The 20,203-nt window shown below is 35.7% G+C and overlaps 1 protein-coding gene across 4 annotated transcripts in view; it reads left to right on the top strand.

Annotated features, from left to right (window-relative positions):
* The window catches only part of LOC133849395 (teneurin-a), a 348,228-nt gene that overhangs the window by 33,261 nt on the left and 294,764 nt on the right, over positions 1–20,203 (top strand). For all 4 annotated transcript variants that reach the window (XM_062285443.1, XM_062285444.1, XM_062285445.1 and 1 more), the window contains exon 2: positions 10,908–10,978. The gene's annotated coding sequence lies outside the window, so the exon portion shown is untranslated. The remainder of the gene's footprint in view (positions 1–10,907; positions 10,979–20,203) is intronic.

Here is a 20,203-nt window from a genome sequence, read left to right as displayed (position 1 = left end):
TCTTGCTTGGCTGTCTGTGTGTGTGTGTGTGTGTGTGAGTAAGATATTGTTGTTGTTGTTGTTGTCCCTTGGGCGAGTGCCTTAATCCAATGTTAATCAATATTTATACTATGTGTGCAAGTGCGAGTGAATAAAGTGAATCAACTGAATGAGGAGTATTGAGTGAAAAATATCTGTTACTTTATTTTACCCACTTGCTCTCCATCTCTCCCTCTCTCTTGTTCTGATTGTTCTTGTTGTTTCATTTGATTGTTTACAAGTTTCGGTTTCGGACACGTTAATTAATTGGCGAGCGCCACTTTAATTGCAAGTTTAATTAGTTATTTATTGCGAGATTTGAATACGCACAACGTGTTGCATGTGTGTATCACACACACACACACACACACTCTCTCGAACAAAAACTTTTACATATGTAGTAAATGCATAATTCATTAGCGCGTACACACGCCAAAAGTTTTCGCACAACATTAAAGTTGTTTAAATGCTTTCATTACATTAATTATTATTGCATTACATTTCATTCAATTGCTGGCTCACCCAAAAATAATTCGATTATCTAAATTGAAAGCAAAGAAAAAATAAACTTACTCTCTCTCGCTGACCAAAAACTTTCTTGAACTTTGTGGCGTTGCTTTTACTTTAATAATTAAATCATAAATCTTTCCATTATTTCCATTTCCTTGAATATGCTAAAGTTATTGCCCCAAGCAAGCGTTTGACCTCATTTTTGTCTGCGAAATATTCAACATTTTCTTATCAAATAAATGTCAGCTACTCTTTAAAGCATTTTTAATCGTATCACTTATCTAATATACGATTGAAATAGAAATTTATTGATGCTGTTGTCAAAGTTTTGATTTCTTTGCTGAGCGTGTGTGCTCTAAATTTCAACTGAAAGAAAATCTCAAATCGTTCAGCTTAAGGTGATTACAAGTTTGCCTTCTTAAAAAGATGACGGAGCCATATCGTTGTAAATTAAAAGCTCAAATAATAGCAAAGCAATGCGGTATAAGAATAATACATATAATATACCAATTTAATACACTAAAATATACCACGGTATATACTTGGTATATCGATATACTATTACATTTAAATGTCAACCAATTGTCAACCAAAGCCACGTAAATATACCATATGCAAAATATAGTATAGTGGGTAAAGTATACTTTATTCTCAATAAAATCAGAGATCAAAGCCATTGTAGCAACCAATTTGCGAACTAACATCGATATTTGGTATATTGATATATTATATCTTTCAGAATATACCCGATTGCCAACCAAAGCAACGTAAACACGCCACATGCTATATTTGGTATATCGATTCTATTCAAAATATACCATATTCTCAAAAAAAGCATTGATGAACAACGAATTGGCAAACTAACATGCATATTTGGTATATTGATATACTATTTCATTTATAATATACCTACTTGTCAACCAAAGCAACGCAAATACCATAACCTATGTTTGGTATATCGATTGCATTCACAATATACTATACCGAATTATATATACCATATTGTCAACCAAAGCAACATACATAAATATACCATTAGCTATATTTGGTATATTGATACATTTCAAATATACTGAAGGGCATTAAATATACCAAATTGTCAACCAAAGCAACGTAAATATACCATATGTTAAAATTGGTATATCGATTCTATTCAAAATATACCATATTCTCAAACAAAGCATTGATGAACAACGAATTGGCAAACTAACATGCATATTTGGTATATTGATATACTATTTCATTCATAATATACCCGCCTGCCAACCAAGGCAACGCAAATATACCATAACATATGTTTGGTATGTCGATTGCATTCACAATATACTACACCGAACTATATATACCATATTGTCAACCAAAGCAACATACATAAATATACCATAAGCTATATTTGGTATATTGATTGCATTTCAAATATACTGAAGTACATTACATCTACCAAATTGTCAACCAAAGCAATGTAATTATACCATAAAGTATATTTGGTATATTGATAACATTTAAAAATTAACTAAAGTGCATTAAATATACCAGATTGTCAATCAAAGCAATGTAAATATACCATATTTGGTATATTGATACCATTTCAAATATACTGAAGTGCACTAAATATACCAAATTGTCAACCAAAGCAACGCATATATACCATAAGCTATTTTTGGTATATTGATTACATTTAAAATATACTAAAGTGCATCATTTATACCAAATTGTCAAGCAAAGCAACGTAAATATATCATATGTTATAATTGGTATATCGATTACATTCAAAAAATACTAAAGAGCATTAAATATACCATATTCTCAATATAAGCATGGATCAAATCATCGTGGCAATCAATTGATGAACTCTAACATCAATTATCTGTGCGTTGATTGAAATTGTGTTTTTTGTTTTCCATAAATTTAAGACTTCAAAATGCTAAAACAGAATTTAAAGAAATAATTCCCCTTATCAAATATCATATACTACTGTGAGTGTGTGTGTGTGTGTGTATGTGTTTGGCTTAAGGCAATGAATTCTTTTGACAATTCGAGTAAAGTTCATTAGAAGCACAAGCTAATATTCCAAATATCATATTTCGTAACGTATGTATTTTTAAAGTGCACTTTACTTAAATGCTTTTATCTGCAACTGCATATTTCTTATTGACTCTATATATATATTTATTTAGTTATTTTGTTTTTGCATTTTAAGCAATTCGTTTGCAGTTTATTGGCAACCGTCTAACTCAATAAATATCTGTTGCGGCATTTTCCCTTGCGAAGAGAGAAAGAGCGAGAGGGAGTGAGAGAGAGAGAGGGAGGGAGAGCTCAAGTTGTGGCCGCATAATGAAGTTGCGAGGCAAGCTTGTTACTAGTTTATTTCAGTGGCTGGTCTATATACCAAATATGTGCTGGACTCCATACATACATTCTTTCTTTCTCTCTCTCTTTCACTCTCTCTCTCTCTATCTGGCAAGTCAATTGCCTATGCTGGCACCTTTTGCGTTTGCCTTGTTTCTTTCTTTGCCGCTGCTTTTTGTGTTGTGTGCGAGCGGGCGGCAACAACAAAAATGTTATGAATATTAAGCACCTTTTGACTTTTGTGCATAGATGTTTTAGATGGGCGGTGTGGGCGGTGTGGGCGTGGCTGTCCCCCTCCCTGAACATGTTCATATTTTGCGGCTCTTAAGGAAGCGACCATGTATCGGCGTGCCATGAACAACGGATGTTGTGTGTGTGTGTATGGGGATGCATGTACTTTCACATCATAGCACATTACCATTCATGAAATGCAATTTCACAGCAAAAGGATACACACACACACATACACAAAGTGGCCAGAGAGAAAGAGAGAGAAAGAGCGGGAGAGAGAGAGCGAAAGTAGACATTGAGGGAAAGAGATAGAGAACTGGCATAAAGTGCTTTTTTTGCTTCAATGATTTTTAGGCGCAACGCATTAATGTGTGTTATCTGCGTGTGTAAGTGTGTGCAATACATATATGTGTGTGTGTGTGTGAGTGTGCGTGTGTGTTTATTAGAAGCTCATTCTGCTGATTGCTGTGCAGGGATATGGATGTCTGTCTGAGTCTGTGTCTACATACATATGTATATGTGAGCCTGATATGCATATGAAAATTGCCAACGCAGCCAAGCATCAGACTTTAATCTCGCAAAAACGAATAATTTGTCGATACAAAATCGCATTTTGCTTCAAGTTCACAAAGTGACTCGAAATTACCAACAAAAAGAAAACACACACAAATGTAAAAGAACACAGACGAACCTGAGATCAAATATTTTGCTATCCCAAAAGACAAATCATAATTGCTCAAAGTGCCGCAATGTGAGCTCTGAATTAAACGAATTACATTCCCCTAATCAGTATATTCAGCTTCAGCAAATTATATTTTTATGAAGGCAATAAAATTGAATATAATTTTCTATGTAAAGAATTGATTTCATATATTTGAATTGCTATTGAATATCATATCATAATTTTTAGAAATATTAAAAGCAGAGAAAACTATTTATATTTGTATATTACAATTTAGTAATTCAAAAAATATAATAATTCAATGTATTTTAATTCTAAGGTGACAAAGATGAATATGAAGATAAACAAGTTGCTTCAATTTAAAATATTAGTGAAATTAAAAATATATATTTGATATATTTAAAATAAAAGCTATATTTTATAACCAAAATTTCATGAATTCAGTATGATATAATGTATTAAGAATAATAAAATCTAAAAAAAAAAATATGAAATTCTTCAATTAGAAAGTAAATAGTTTTAATTTATGTTTATTCAAAGTTATTCAAGCATCCGTAATATTATTTTTATGTATACCTACTAAAAGATCTTTGAAGTGCTCAGTACAAGAAATGTAAAGTTGGTATATTTTGCACTCTATGGTATATTTTGAATGTAGTACTGTATCAGTATACCAAATACATTATATGGTAAATATATTTTTAGTATTAGTTGCTTTGGCTGGCAATATGTTATATTTTGCATGTAGTACTATATCAATATACCAAATATAACATATGGTATATTTTTAATATTAGTAACTTTGGCTGACCGTCTGGTATATTTCGCATGTAATAATATAATATATCATTATTATAATTTTAGTATTTTTGTGGTATATTCATTTGGTATATTTCGAAATCAATACCATACAGTTTTTCGAAATAAATGGCAGTTAGTTTTCTTACTTTTTTTATAAAGTAGAATTTAATTCCGTAATTATTTGAATTTTGTTTGCCTCTGAATTGAATCGACAAGTTCTTTGGACTTAATCTGTTTAAGATCCTGACTAGTTACGGATCAGTGTTTTCTTCGCTTTTCATTTCTTCACGACTTAGGAAGCTTTCGCTTTAGTTGAGTTGAGTTGAGTTCAGTTCGGTTCGGTTTCAATATTAGTTGCTAATTATGTATGCATGCGTATTAGGCCAACACTGGGAAACTTTTGGGTTAGAAGGTTGAGGCAAAAGTGGAATAGAGCAACCTCCCCCCGCATTCTCCCACTCCCACTCTCCTTCCCATTCCGCTTCCCACTCAATGTTGTTGCTGGGAGGGTCTGTTAATTAGCGTGGCGCATAAAATGGCTGCCGCATCGGCCAACTTTGCTGATAATGAAAATCGAGTCGTTTCGTTTCGTTTCGTTGCGTTGCGTTGCGTTTCGTTCTCTTCGCTTGTCGTTTGCAAAAGTTGCGAAAAACTTTCATCAAAGGTTACAATTTTCTGCTACCGGGGTCTTTGTTTAGCACACTCTCCACACTTCTCTTCACCTTCTTTTTTTTTTTGTTGTTGGTTGTTGTTGTTTGGCTACTCGGTGTGTGTTGAAAGGGGTGAGGGGATTAGAGGTGTGGACACAATAGTATTAGACTGTTTGCCTCCTCGTTTCGTTTCATTTCGTTGTGTTCGTTGTGCTGTCAGTGGCGACTAAATGTGGGACACTGTCAATGGCATCTGATTATTTAACAACCTGGAATTTGGAATTAGTATTTGGCTGTCCTCGAGCGAGGCTCTTTTCATAAACTTGTCAAGACTTTCACTTGTTATTTCACTCGCTTTTTTTTTCATTTGCTATTTTTGCTATTTTTGTCGCCTTGTTTGTGGCCGTGTTAATGATAAACAAACTCAAACTCATTGCCTCATTAGTGTAGCTGACGAAATTCATTAGTTGTACATTCAATTTTTCCAAGAATTGTTGATTTATTGTTATTTTTTCTTAAGCACATTTTATCAGACAAATTTTTATTTCGGACACAAAAAAAAGAACAAGTTCTTAAATCAAAAACATTCATCTTAAAAACTGTTTTCTTGAAATAAAACCACTTTAAGAACAAATTGTTAAAACTAAGAAAATTTGTCTAAAAACTTACAAATTTTTGAATTAAGACTAAAAATTATAGATTTTTAATATATTTTGATGTTATACTAAGATTTTTGGTCTGAACACTAGAAGATTTTTTTCATATTATTAATGAGTCCTATATTAAATGTTTTTGAAATCAAAATGATTTTTCTAACATTAGGATTTTCATGGTCTTGACGCACTTTTTAAACCCAAATATTTAATAACAAGACCAACATTTTTATAACTTTTATTTTCTCTTACACCAATTAATATTTCGTAGTTTTGTTGATTTATTGTTTTCATTTTATGAAATTTTGAGCACATTCATTAAAGCATATTTCTAAGTTTGAGATCTGTCTTGATATATCTTTAAAGCTGACTTGTTCTCTTAATTTAATTTACATATCCTCTCTTTCCCTAATATTTTACTGCATTCTTTAATTAAATTTGTTTTACCTACAAATATCTTTTAGAAAGTATCTTGAAATTTATTTGTGTTACTCTTCATTTTTGTGTTGTAATACTTCTTATCCTGATTTTAGTCGCTCATTAAACTTTTCTTAAATGAAATGTATTTTCATCTTAACTCTATCTCTTTGCCATGCTGTCTACTGTCTACAATTTTTAGTTCTACTATCGCTCTCTCCCTGTCTCTGTCTCTGTCTCTGTCTCTTTCTTGCCATCGCGGTTCTTCACCCTTTCTCTCACTGTGTCAGCAGTCTTATAATGGATATTTGGCCTGGGTAAACATCCGCATGCCATTGCTCTTCTCTGCTCAACTCTCCACCTCGTTTTTTCCACGTCTTTTAGCAGGGCCATAAGTTGATGTCTATTGTGTGAGTCCAAGCGGGGAGGGAGGGGGAAGCGGGAAGGCAGGCAGGCGGGCATCAAGAGGAGGTCGCAAGTGCAGCAAGTGGAGCGTATAAGTAAATGGCGCGCCCGAAAATAAATACGAGGCAGCAAAACGAAGCCGCCAGGCAAACAGGCCAGACCAGGTCCAAGTCCAGGACGAGGACGATGAAGAGGACGAAGACGAAGACGAGAGGCACTGAGTCAACCAGTCAGCGAGTCACCGAGTCAGTCAGCCACTAAGGCAGCCATCTGGGCAACAGCAGCAGCAACGGCAGCAGAAGCAGGTTAGTCACTGAGTGTGGCAAGTAGCAGGCGGCAGGTGGCAGAAGAAGGTGGAACGCGGGTACGGGGCAAAATGAATAACAACAAGACCACCGAACCCGACATCGACTCCGTGAGTCTGTGTGGAAAGGCCACATGGCAATAAAGTGAAATGCCCGCCGTGTGCCACTTAATTTGTTTAAAGCCCTGTTGGAAAGTCTCGAGTAGCAGCTTTAACAGTTCTGAGCTTCCGCAACTCCCTTCTCCTCACCCCTTTCCACTTCCCTCACAAACCGAGCTGAGCGACGGACACAGGAACTGTGCTGTGCTTGAAGAAATAACTCAAGATGTTTAACAACAACTGCCAGAGGAAACCCTTCCGATAACAAGTCGATAAATATCGCCACAACGCTGACACTTGACATGTACATTAAATTGTAGAAAGCAAGCGGAAGTATTGACTTTTCTAGACCCTCAATGGTAAAGAATGCAGTAATTAAATCCTTATTTGGCATTGCTAAAATGAAATCAATTATTTATTCAAAATATTATTACCACAAATACAAATATAAAATACGTATTTTACCCGTGCATTAAATTGTGGAAAGCAGGCGTTAGTTTTGACTTTATAAGACCCTTTACTATATGATGGCAGTAGAATGCAGTAATAAATACATTAGTAATAATTTATTTATTTATTGAGAATGTATTTACAGAAATATAATATATATGGACACACATATGTGTTTAAATGCACATTTGAATTTGAAAAGAAGGCGATAGTATTGACTTTGCTAGACCCTTTATGATGGCACAGAATGCACTAATAGATACATTCGTTATAATTTATCAAGAGTGCATTTACTTGAAATTCAAATATAATTTATAAGTGTTTAAATAGACATTCAAATTTGGAAAGCAGGCGACAGTATTGACTTAATTAGACCCTTTAGTATTAATGACTGTTAATAGTTACCAATTAAACAATTCACTAAAAATATATTTACCACAAATGTAAATATAAATACAAGATAACATCAATGTTGAATGCTTCAAAGCAATAAACATTGTTTCGATTTGATATCTTGATTACCAATTGATTACCAGCCTCTTACTTTGTCAACAGGGCAATCCCGTTGAATTTCTACAGTACATATTGCATTTCTGACTAATTCTATACTAAGTGGCTGAATCGAAGTGATTCGCTAACTTATTACTACATTTTTAATCTAAGCAACCTTATCATAGGGTCAACAACTTTTTGAACTCAGCTCACAGCTGAACAAATTTGATTGCTGATTAGGATTAAGTAATAATTCAACAGTTGTCAGATTATAAATAAATATTATTTAATATTACAATATTTTGATGCAATGTTCGTTGTAGAGATAAGAGTTCAATTGTTAATATGTATATAAGGTAACATAATTGATTATATATGTAGTACAGTTTGATTAAACTTAAATTAAAGTGTTTTATGCCAACGAATGACTTTGTTATGAATGACTGTTGATCTTTTGACAACTGATGATACCGATAGGTTGTCGACCTATCGGCTTGCAAATGCCAACCGATATCGATAGGTTCTATCGATTAGCCTTAACCTCTTTTATATTCAATTGCATTACATCGACTATTTCCCGTAATCGTGAACATTAAGTTGGAAAAAAATGCGAGAGTATGTTGAGAGTAAACATGAGCCACAGTTGTGGCTTTTCTTAACTTGTGCCAGCTGGGCAATTGCATTGTCATATTTGGTTATATTTAATTTCCCGAGCATAACAAGAGTTGAACCACAATTTCCGTCAGTTAGAGAACTTTGCCTGCCCTCTCTCTCTCTCACTCTTCGTAGTTATCTTTCTCGTTCTGACACGCGTCTGCGTTGTGTGGAGTCTGCAGCTGTTTTAACTCCTGGAATGATGATTGATAGTGCTGGCTTTGCGCTTTACTCTCGCTTCGGAAGCGAACATTGGGCAGGTGGGCGTTTTTTATTTTTTTTTCTGCTGCTGCTGTTGCTGGTGCTTGACAATAATATTTCATGCCAAGCAGCTGCCATTTAAATATTTATAAGCTCAGCCTACTCCTCCAGCTTCGCTGTTTGCATGGAAATCTGCCAAATGCGATAAGCTGCTGCAAAATAAAAACGACTAACAACAACAAGAAGCACAACAACAAAAACAGCAAAAAAGAACGAAATACAAAATAAATAAAATTGCCGACAAATTTCTTGGGGGGCAAATCGGGCGCGTAAATGCGCTAAATCAACAAGATGACAAAAAATAAAGTAAGAAAGCTACAGTCGAGTGTGCTCGACTGTGAAATACCCGCTACCCATTGTGGATAAACGGTTAAACGGAAATATACCAAATAATATACCGAAAAAATACTGAAATATGCAAAAGACTTCATTTGGTATTAATAATATGGTACTACATTCAACAATATAGAGGTAAAAATATATCAGATTGTAAGTCAAAGCAGGAAATACTACAAATATACCAATATATACCATTGAGAACAAAATATACCAAAGATTACCAAATATTCCATAAAGTAAAAATATACCAGAGTGCAGAGTGGAAAATATACCATCTTTTCAGCAAACGCAAATAATACTAAAAATGTATTTGGTATATTAATATACTATTGAGTGCAAAATTTACCATAGAGTACAAAGTATACCATAGAGTACAAAATATACCACATTGTCAGCCAAAACAACAAATATTACAAATATACCAAAATATACCATTGAGTACAAAATATACTGAAGATTACAAAATAAACCATACAGTGCAAAATATACCAGATTTTCAATCAAAGCTACTAGGAGTTTTTTTTTTCTTTGCAAAAGAATTTCTTTAATAAATTCTACGGACAGACAGACAGATATGGCTGAATTGTCTCGACTGTTTGATTCTGATCAAGAATATATATTATTTATAGAGTCGGAGATGCCTCCTTTTGCGTGTTTTATACATTTCATGTAGGCACAAGGTTATAATACCCTTCTATCCTTTGAGTAGCGGGTATAAAAACGAGACCTGATAGCGGGAGAAAATTGACGGCGACGTTGTAAATCCGGCCCGTTAGCTGCCTTTGCACTTATTCAATCAAAATCAAAATAAATAAACACAAATGTTGTAACAATTCTCGACATTAAACAAAGAGCGAGCCTACAGCGGAGAGAGAGAGAGAGAGAGAGAGATAGATGTGCTGTGCTCCCCTGTCAATTGTCATACGTCAGTCACATTATCGTCATCGTCTCGGCACTTTTGATGTTGGCGACCTGCTCAATTGATAAGCAAATATTGATAAGCAAACAAATTGCAATTCACTTGTGAATGAATGTTCGCGCTCTCGCTTTTAGTATTTTCCCTTTCTTCTTGTTTTTTTTATACTGATTTTTTAGCGTATTTCCCATCTGATTTTATTTGCAATCAAAGTGCAGTAGCGCGCTTTGAATTTGCTTTTGCTTTTGCTTTTGCCATATAAAACGCTCTTCATCCTCTTCTACAGCTGCTTTATGAGTCAGCCAATCATCTCTTCTCCCCAACCACTTCATCCAAAGCAATTCCGATTGCCTGTTTATTCCCATGCACATTAAATTACACATGGAACACACTCGAAATGGATTGTACAGCTGTTGATAGCTTTTCACTCATATAAATATATACTATATACTATATATGTATGTATGTAGATGAACACACAGACTGATTGCGATGCGCAGCAACAATTTTTTTCTCTCTAAACAAGAGTTGTTTAGAAATACAAATATTTAACCAAGGTCAGCAATGAAGCAATTTCAATGAATAAAATGTTCAAATTTAGTAATTATTAGGCAAAAATATTCAAAATTATTATATTAATCATTGGTTTTTATTTTATTGATTGCATTTTTTTTAGAATCTGTTTCAATGTGGAAAGCACAACTAAATTTTTACGCCTCGACTGTTGATTGCTGAATTGCTCAAAAGGTAAAACTTCATTTCTTCACTATAATTTTAAGGTATTTTGTTAATAAAGGTTTGATTGCATTAACACAATTAGCAATTAACACTGTCTCATCGCTTAATTTTAAGGTATATACTAAGAAATCATTTTGCATTGTGATTGAATTTATTTCTTGATGCAATTCTATTCAACTGTTGAGCAACAGATGCTCAAAAATTGACTTAGCAAACTCTTCTGTGTGACCACGCCCACTTAGCAGTTCCGCCCACTCGAACACACATACATCGAAATTTCACACATACAGTTGAGCCACTGTTGAGTTAAAGCACCCTAAGCAAGCTTGTCAATCTTGCTGAAGATTTTGTGCCTGACCACGCCCACTTATCACATACGCCTACACTAATATCTCGGTCCGCCGTCTAGTCAAACACACACACATGCATTTAGTCCAGAAAAACTAAAATTTTTGGCAAACTTTTTTCACACTCGATCGCTTGTCAAGCGATTACCTGGAACACGTTGAGAATGTGTACAACCGTTGAGTAACAGCTGAGCACATAGGTTTTACAACTGTTTGTCAGCTTGGCTTGTCAACTTGTTGCAATTCTACTCAACTGCTGAGCAACAGTTGACCAAAAGTACACCTAAGCAATCTTTGTGAAGATCTTCTGTATGACCACGCCTACTTAGCAAGTCCGCCCACTCGAATATCTTGGTCCGCCGCCTAGTCAAACACACACACACCATATGACACACATATCTCAAAATTTTTGGCATACACTTTTTTACACCTCTTGATTACCAATTGATTACCACCAGTTTAACTTGACAACTTGTTGCAATTCTACTCAACTGTTGAGTGAACCTTGCAACTGTTGAGTGAACCTTAGGCAATCTTTGAGATGCTGTTCTCCTTGACCACGCCTACTCTAATATCTTAGACCGCTGCCTGATCAATATGACACACCTCTTGATTACCAAATGATTACCAGCACAATCATTGTGCATTTCTCATCACTCTACATTATCAGTAACTTGCCTTTGCTGTGCTGATTTATTTATATACAAATTTCATTTATTTATTATTATTACTAAATTTCTAAGTGATCTATTTCTATACTAGTTTAATCTGTGTGCAATTTAATCGCTTATTACCTGCTCAATTGACAAGCAAATATTGATAAGCAAACAACTTGGAATTCACTTGTGAATGTTCACTTTTAGTATTTTCCCTTGCTTCTGTTTTTATTTATTTTTTATTTTTTTAATTGAGCTCTCACTTTTAGTACTTTCCTTTTCTTCTGTTTTTTTTAAGCGTATTTCCCATCTGATTTTATTTATATACTAGTTTAATCTGTGTGCAATTGATGTATTATTATTACATTTTTAGCTGATCTATTTCTATACTAGTTTAATCTGTGTGCAATTTAATCGCTTATTACGAAATTTTCAATCGAAGCAAACCTTATCAGAGAGTCAACTATATGAACTCAGCTCGCAGCTGGACAAATTTGATTAAGATTGTTGCTCAAAAGAGCATTAAGTAGAGTGCAATTCAGATGTCGATTAATGTGATAAGTTTAAGGAGACATTAGGGATAAGGAAAACGGAATGCGTAACATAATTTTCGCAAGCGTATGGAAACGTATTTATTATGCCATCAAAACTGATTGCAAATGAAAGCATTTGAAATAGGCTTCGAGAGATAGAGATAGAGAGAGAGATAGCGAGAGAGAGAGAGAGAGAGAGAGATAGAGAAGAAGACATATTTTTTGTGTTTTCCGCTTCACTTGCCCGATGCCTAGGAAGCAAAGTTGTCAGGCTAGCAAGACAAGCCCAATTTTACATAATTGAAGGACATTAGTGCGTATCAATTTTGAGTTTCGGCTTGGTCAGCAAAACTTGTGCAGAGGCTCGCAGGGGGGAGGGGGATGGGTGATAAGGGGAATGGAGGTCAGTCAGCCTGGGAATGCGATTAGCTGTTTTGCCATCAGTTTAATGAACCCAAGCAGAAGGTTTTCTGCCCCCTTTTCGTTGTTGTAGTTGTTGTTGAAGCATGCTTCAATCATTCTGATAGTGAGAGAGAGAAAGAGAGAGAGAGAGAACATGGGCTGTTTTCGTTGTGAACACGCACTTATTTCATCATTGTGCCTGACATGCTTACTCAATGTCCTTTTTGCTGTTATTGTTATTGTTTTTTGCTGCTTCGGCTTCGGCTGCTGCTGTTGGCTCTCAGCCTTCATCAATCATACGCAACGTTGACACGTGTTCAGAGAGCGTTAAGAAAACTACGAGACGAAGTCTGAGAGACTCTGAGACTGAGGCTGAGAGACTGGCTGCCAAACCCCAAACCCCAAAAACAAAAATTTACGCTTCACAACTTTTCGCTTAGTGTCATAACTGGGCTTTAATGAAGCGGCTCTGTTTCCTTATCCCTTTTCTGCAAGCACCTCCAGCCTGTTGTTCTCCTTCGTGTTGTTTATGTATACTATATATGTATATAAGTGTGTGTTTTTTTTGTGGGTCAAATCGGCAGTCGCTTGAGCTCGAACTGTTGCTGTGGCTGTTTGCAGCTGCAGTTCCAGTTGCCTGGCAGCCATCGCAACAATTACAAAACTTCTAAGCCGGGTTGCATCCGATTACGCGTTGAATATACCAGTTGCAGAGCGACAGAGAGAGGGAGAGCGAGAGCGAGACGTAGCAAAAGTTGCGTTAGTTGCAAACAACAGCTTGATGGTCGAGCAGAAAAGTGGAGTTTTCCTAGAGGAACGGGAACGGGAACGGGAACGGGTTTCTCTCTTGTGCTTGTGCTCCTGCTGCAACGACAACATCCATAAAGTATGACAAAAAATGTGCGCAAAAGTTTTATTTAACTGAGACTCGAGAGTTGCGCTACTATGGTATAGTGTATACTATATGTTACTACTGCCCCAGCTACACTCACAGAAACCACAGACAGCACAGAAATGTGCTATAAACTATAACTAAACTGCGAGTGTATACTAAATCTAGTTAAAGTCTAGATTATGGCATGTCAGTCTACGAAATGTTTGCACTTTGATAGCAGCTTAAGCTCCACTTGTTCCAATTGCAAGTGCTGACAATCTGAAGTCACTTTAAATGCAGCTCTATTGATAGATTTGTGACACTAGCATTACGATGTATTGTCAAAGACTGGGATAGATTAACTCGATAGATTTTTGATGCACAATGGCATTAGGATCTATTGTCAAAAAGTTCGATCGATTAACGATAATTCACTTGTTTTGTCACTAGTCAAGAAATCAAGTACAAATTGTGGTATATAAAGTAAGATTTATAGGAAGAGAAACTAATATCGAGTGTTGTAAGTTCCTTGGAAGCAGAAAAATTGCGTTTTTAAGTAACTGCATGTTATCGATACTTTAACGATAATAACAATTGGGAAATGCATTTATGCTATTATTATATTCTTGTATTGATACACAATATGATTATGGTATTCGAATCTATCAATTTTGATTTAGCAATTTAGTAATAGTCAGAGTCTTATGCTTAATTATATAAAACGATAGTATAATTTCATAAAAATAAGTTGCTGATGTTGCAATGTGAAAGCTAATATGAAGATATCAATTGTGTCGTTCATTTTAAATTTGGAATTTTCTATACACTAACTATAGTACGTACGATGGTATCAATAACCATAAGCTATTCGAAAGCACTTATAACAATGTAAAAGCTAATATCCAAATCTACAGTCTCCAAAGTTATCGATAGTACGGTTGATAGTACCGATAACTGTAAGCTAGTCGAAACGATTACATTTCAAAGTTTCAAGACAATTAAACTTTCAGCTGTCCAATAATTACTATACATATATTTATCGATATTATGCACATAAGTATCGATAAATGTAAGCTAGTCTAAATTACGATAGTATAATTTATTTAAAATAAGTTGTTGAATCAATAGGTTGATAATTATTAAAATAAAGCAAATAGGTAAATCAAGTATAGCAATCTAAAACCTTTATTAAAGATATCAAAAGTAATTTTCATTTTAAATCAAGAATTTTCTTTACACACAGTTATCGATAGTACGCTTAATAGTATCGATGACTGTAAGCTGGTCGAAAACATTTAATTTCTATGTTAAGCTTAAAGACAACATAACCTTGGGCTGTCCTATCATTACTATACTCACAGTTATCGATAGTATGCAAGATAATACTGTAAGCAAGTAAGTAATTACAATAGTCTCATTTTCTTTAAACTGAACTGTTGAATTAATAGGTTGATAATCGTTAAAGTAAAGCAAATATAAATTTATCAAAAGTATTGTTATCGATAGTATGCATAATAGTATCGATGACTGTAAGCTAGTCGAAAACAATTCATTTCTATGTTAAGCTTAAAGACAACATAACCTTGGGTTGTCCAATCATTTCGCTGAGTGCAACGCACAGATGATGGGTAAGCTGCTGCTGCTGTTCGAAACGGTTTTGGTTGGGTTGAGGTTACTGGGTCGCTGCTTTTGATGGGTTGTATGATGGGTTTTTGGCCTTCCAAGTCGCTGGGTCCGACCGTGTCGTATTTTGTTCAAAGTTAATATTTACATGCCACGAACGCAGCGATGGAGGCGCCGCAACTCTCTCTCTCTCTCTGTGTGTGTGCGCAACTAGACAACAAGAGGCAACAAGACAGCGTGAGGCAAGTCGCAGCAAGCAGAGAGTGAAGTGTGTTCGAGGAGGAGATGGAGGAGAAGGAGGATGAGGAGACAACAAGCCTAGCAACAAATTCTTGTCATTTGCAGCTGCTTTTTGAGCGGTTGCCTTCGCCAGGCAGAGACCCAGGCAACAACGAGTATCAACAACAGCAATGCCACAATGCATAGGACGACAGCGTCAACAACGATAGCTGCGATAGGCAGGAAGATGAAGAAGGAGAAGAGGGGGAGGGAGGGGGAGGGAACGTGAGTCAGGACGTTGGGACATTAAGGACGACAGTTGAGCGTCAAGTTTGTTGGCTAGAAATGACAACTTCAAGTTCATAAAAGCGCAACTAATGTGCATAAAATACTTTTGATATATACGTATGTACAACTGCACAGAGTGCGAGAGGGAGTGGGAGTGGGAGAGAAAGAGGAAGAGGAAGCAGGAGTCAGTGGCTCACCTTCAACCTTCGGCTTCTGCTTCTCCTTCCTCCTTCCTCCTCGAGTCTCGCATTCGGCATTCTCGGCATTTTATTTGCCATTTCCTCAACGCGCTTCCCTTTCATATTTCGTAAACAAACATAAACGTAAAACTTTGCCTTTCTTTTCCCCATTTTCGCTCCCGCTCTCCCTCTCTCTCCCGCTCTCCTCCTCTCTCTGTCGTTTGGTGTCATCTTTTGCAGACCTTCCACGCCCCCCCCAAACCTGAAGCGAACCCCTTTGATTGTGCAGTACAAATTTTCGTCTTCTTCGTATTCTTCTTCTGTTTTGGTTGTTGTTGTTTTGTTATTCTTGCGCATTGTTTTTACCTCTGTTCTGGGGAATGCCCTGTAGCTGACGCCGCTGGAGGGGTATGCTAAGCAAACAGATAAGTCGACAAAAACTCTGAGAGTTATTTCAGCCATAAACTTTTCCAATTACTTCGGCCCAACTTTGTGTCATGTGTGCTGCTCTCTGCTCATGACAAGCGGCGAAGCGATTGCGACACAATAATCTGGCAACGCTGACAGTTGGCAGCGCTGCTTAGACGAGTGGGCAGCTCAGCAAGAAAGAATACAAAGATTAGGGAATGTAATGAATTACGAATAATATATTACGAATATCATATTTAAGCTGTTATAATTAAATTTTAACTCTAATTTGCGTTTATAGTATTTTATTTTATAGTATAGTACTTTTATAGTATAGTATTTTTCAATTTTAAACACTTAGGTCGTAAGCACTGCTATTTTAATGTTTACAGTTGTGACAAATATGAAATTAAAATGTTGTTTAATATTTGTTAAAATCTAAAAATAAGTATTCTAAAATAAATATATTAATTAAGTTAGCCAAATGTCAAAGCAACTAGATTTAAATTAATTTTTTATTAAGAATAATAATTAATGTTTAAGTAATTTTATTCAGAATTAATCTAATCTTCAAAGTAAAGCTTAGACAGTTAAAAGAGTCAAGTGAATTCACATTTCATTTTAAGCATGAATGAATTAATGAATAACTAAAATGTTCATGTTAAAGACTCTATATATAGTATATATACAAGGTGCGTTCCAAAGTAAACAGGACTTTTTGAATCTAGCGCCCTCTGGTGGCGCCATATTTATATCAACTGGTGCATTAGAATCTGCTATCTTTTATCGACTTCCAGTAAAAATTTCATGATATTTCATCTATTGGAAGTGAAGTTATTGCGTTTTAAATGTCAGTATGTTTTTGTCATCGGTGCAAAAAATGAGCTTCGAACAAAAAGCCAACATTAAATTTTGTTTTAAAACTTTTACCAAAACGTTTCAATTGATGAAAAAAGTTTATGGCGATGGTTGCCTATCCCGTAGCAGAGTGCACGAGTGGTTTCAACGTTTTCAAAGTGATCGTGAGGACATAAATGACGATGAACATGTGGGCCAACCAAAATCCGTGATCACAGAAAATTCCATCGAAAATGTGCGTGAATTCATAAAAAATCAGCCGAAATCATCATTGACATTAATGGAAATAGAATTGAACATCTCCAAAACATCGATTTATCGCATTTTGACCGAATATTTGGGTATGTGCACGGTTTGTTCCGCACAAATTGACTGACGTCCAAAAATTGCTCAGAATTAAACATTCGAAGGACCGACTATTTGACCAAAAATCACATTTTAACCATCAACCACTCCCCGTATTCACCTGATATTGCACCGTGCGACTTCTACCTTTTCGGAAAAATGCATTTGCCGATGAAAGGAAAGCGTTATGAAGACGTCGAGGCCATTCAAAAGGCTTGCACCGACATACTGGAGGCCATACCGGGCAACGAGCTAAAACACTCGTTCGACTTGCTTTTGGACCGTGCAAAAAGCTGTATTAAAGCAGAAGGAGACTATTTTGAATAATATAAATTGATTTTGCCGAAAAAACTATTTGTTCTGTCTTTTTGTTAAAAGTCCTGTTTACTTTGGAACGCACCGTGTATATATCGATTTAAGCAGTATTTGCAGGTCATGCTGAATTTGACTTCTGTTTTCTCCCCCCCGCCCCGCACATTGTTTTGTTGACTGCCATTTGTGCAGCAACTTTCAATGAAGCAAAAGAAAAGCCAGCCACGGAGCAAAAATAAGTTTCAAGAAATCACACACACAAGCATACACACAAAAAAGGAAGAAAAAAAAGGAGGGAAAAAGTTTTCACATTGACATGTTTTGGCTGACGAAGTAACTCTCCGTTTCCCCCTCCACCCTCTACGTTCTCAGCTGCCCTTTCGCAATCCAACTCGTGATCCCGTCGACCCGTCTTTGGCAGTGACAGTGCCAATTTCTCCCAGGGCGCATCAATTTGTGCACCCTTCGTCCATTTTGTTTGCCATATTTATGCCATTTATCTGGCACTGTCATTGCTCGCCCTTCTCCTCTCTCTCACTCTCTATCTTGCTTGCGGCATTGTTGTAATGCATTTGATGCTGGCAAAAGTTTCTTGTTTATATTCGTTTATTGTTTATAAATGGTTGATAAGTGATGCCCGTGCTGTTGTGCCCTGCAGCGAGGCAGGCACTCCAACCATTCATCCATTCAACCATTCAAGCATTCAAGCACTCAACCACTGCCCCACCATTCGCACTCGCAATTGAAAGCGACGATGCGTTCGAAGTTCAAACTGATGGCCAGAGAGTCGAAACTCTCAGTGCCAGGTGCTTGTCAAACAGTTATGGCATCTTTCGTTTATGTGCATTCCCATTGAACAGCATTGAACGATTCAACACTCAATAAACTCTCTATCTCTCTCTCTCTCTCTCTCTCTGGCTAGTTGTTACTTCTTATCCATGAAATCGATAAACTGTCTACATAAATATTGAAGTCAGTCAACTAACTTTTCGCGCGCGTCCCCCGAAAAAAAAAGAGGAATAAACTCAGAAGAAGAAAACTTTATTAGCAACTCGGAGTGCCATTTACTCTCTTTTATTCTTTGCATTCATTCATTTCAACATCACGAGCTCTACTTGCGGTTGTATATTCATTTATTCATTCTATCGCAGCTTATTTATGTAGTTCGAGCACTTTCAATTTCATAGCAATGTCAGAGAATTGTGCAACCAGAAAGTCGTACAATATCTATGACCATAAACTGAGCATACCTAAGCAGCATTGTTAAATGAATTGAATTGTGAGTGCACTCAATGATTGACTGCCAAATGCACTTGCTTCGAAATTGTCAAATTTCAAAATTAATATTTATTAATGCTTAGCATTTATAGATAAAACTTGAACTGCATATAAAGAGGTACAAGCTTTACATAATTAAGATAAAAACCAAATGGTAAGAGCTAAGAGGCTGCGACCAAATGGTAAGAGCTAGGAGGCTGCAGGTTTTACAGTTTGAAGTTTGACTAATTTAATTGGGTTAATCTATATATATTCAACTTTTTATTGAGAATAAGCATAAGCCAAATGGTAAGAGCTAGAAGGCTGCAATTGATCAGATTATAGGTTAACTTGAATTTGATCTAAAATATATTCAACTTTTAGTTCAGACTAACTGGTTGATGTATTAAAGTTCAAGCTAAATGGTAAGAGCTAGAAGGCTGCAATTTTTTCAGATTGTATTTTGACTTATTTGATCGATTAATTTGATCAACATTTATTAAACTTTGGAGCTAATTGAAGTATCAACGCACAAGCAAATTGGTAAGATCTAGGGGGCTGCTTTACTCTTTACTGTTTATAGTTTGACTTATTTCATTAAACAATAAAGAGGGTTTATTTTAATCTACATTTATTAAACTTTTTGTTGGGACTAATTGAAGTATCAACGCACAAGCAAAATGGTAAGAGCTAGGAGGCTGCAAGTTTTACTGTTTATAGTTTGACTTATTTCATCAAGCGATAAAGAGGGTTTATTTTGATCTACATTTATTAAACTTTGGGACTAATTAAAGTATCAACACACAAGTCAAATGGTAAGAGCGAGAAGGCTGCAAGTTTTGCACGAAGTTTTCAGACTTATTTGATTGTGCAATAAAAGTGAGTTTGAAGTATAACTAAAAAAAAGAAAATGTTGAGGAATGCAAGGAATCG

Source organism: Drosophila sulfurigaster, chromosome X (genome assembly GCF_023558435.1).
Source record: "Drosophila sulfurigaster albostrigata strain 15112-1811.04 chromosome X, ASM2355843v2, whole genome shotgun sequence".
NCBI lineage: Eukaryota > Metazoa > Arthropoda > Insecta > Diptera > Drosophilidae > Drosophila > Drosophila sulfurigaster.
Note: the sequence above shows the minus strand (reverse complement) of the source record. Positions and strands in the feature narration are given on the sequence as shown.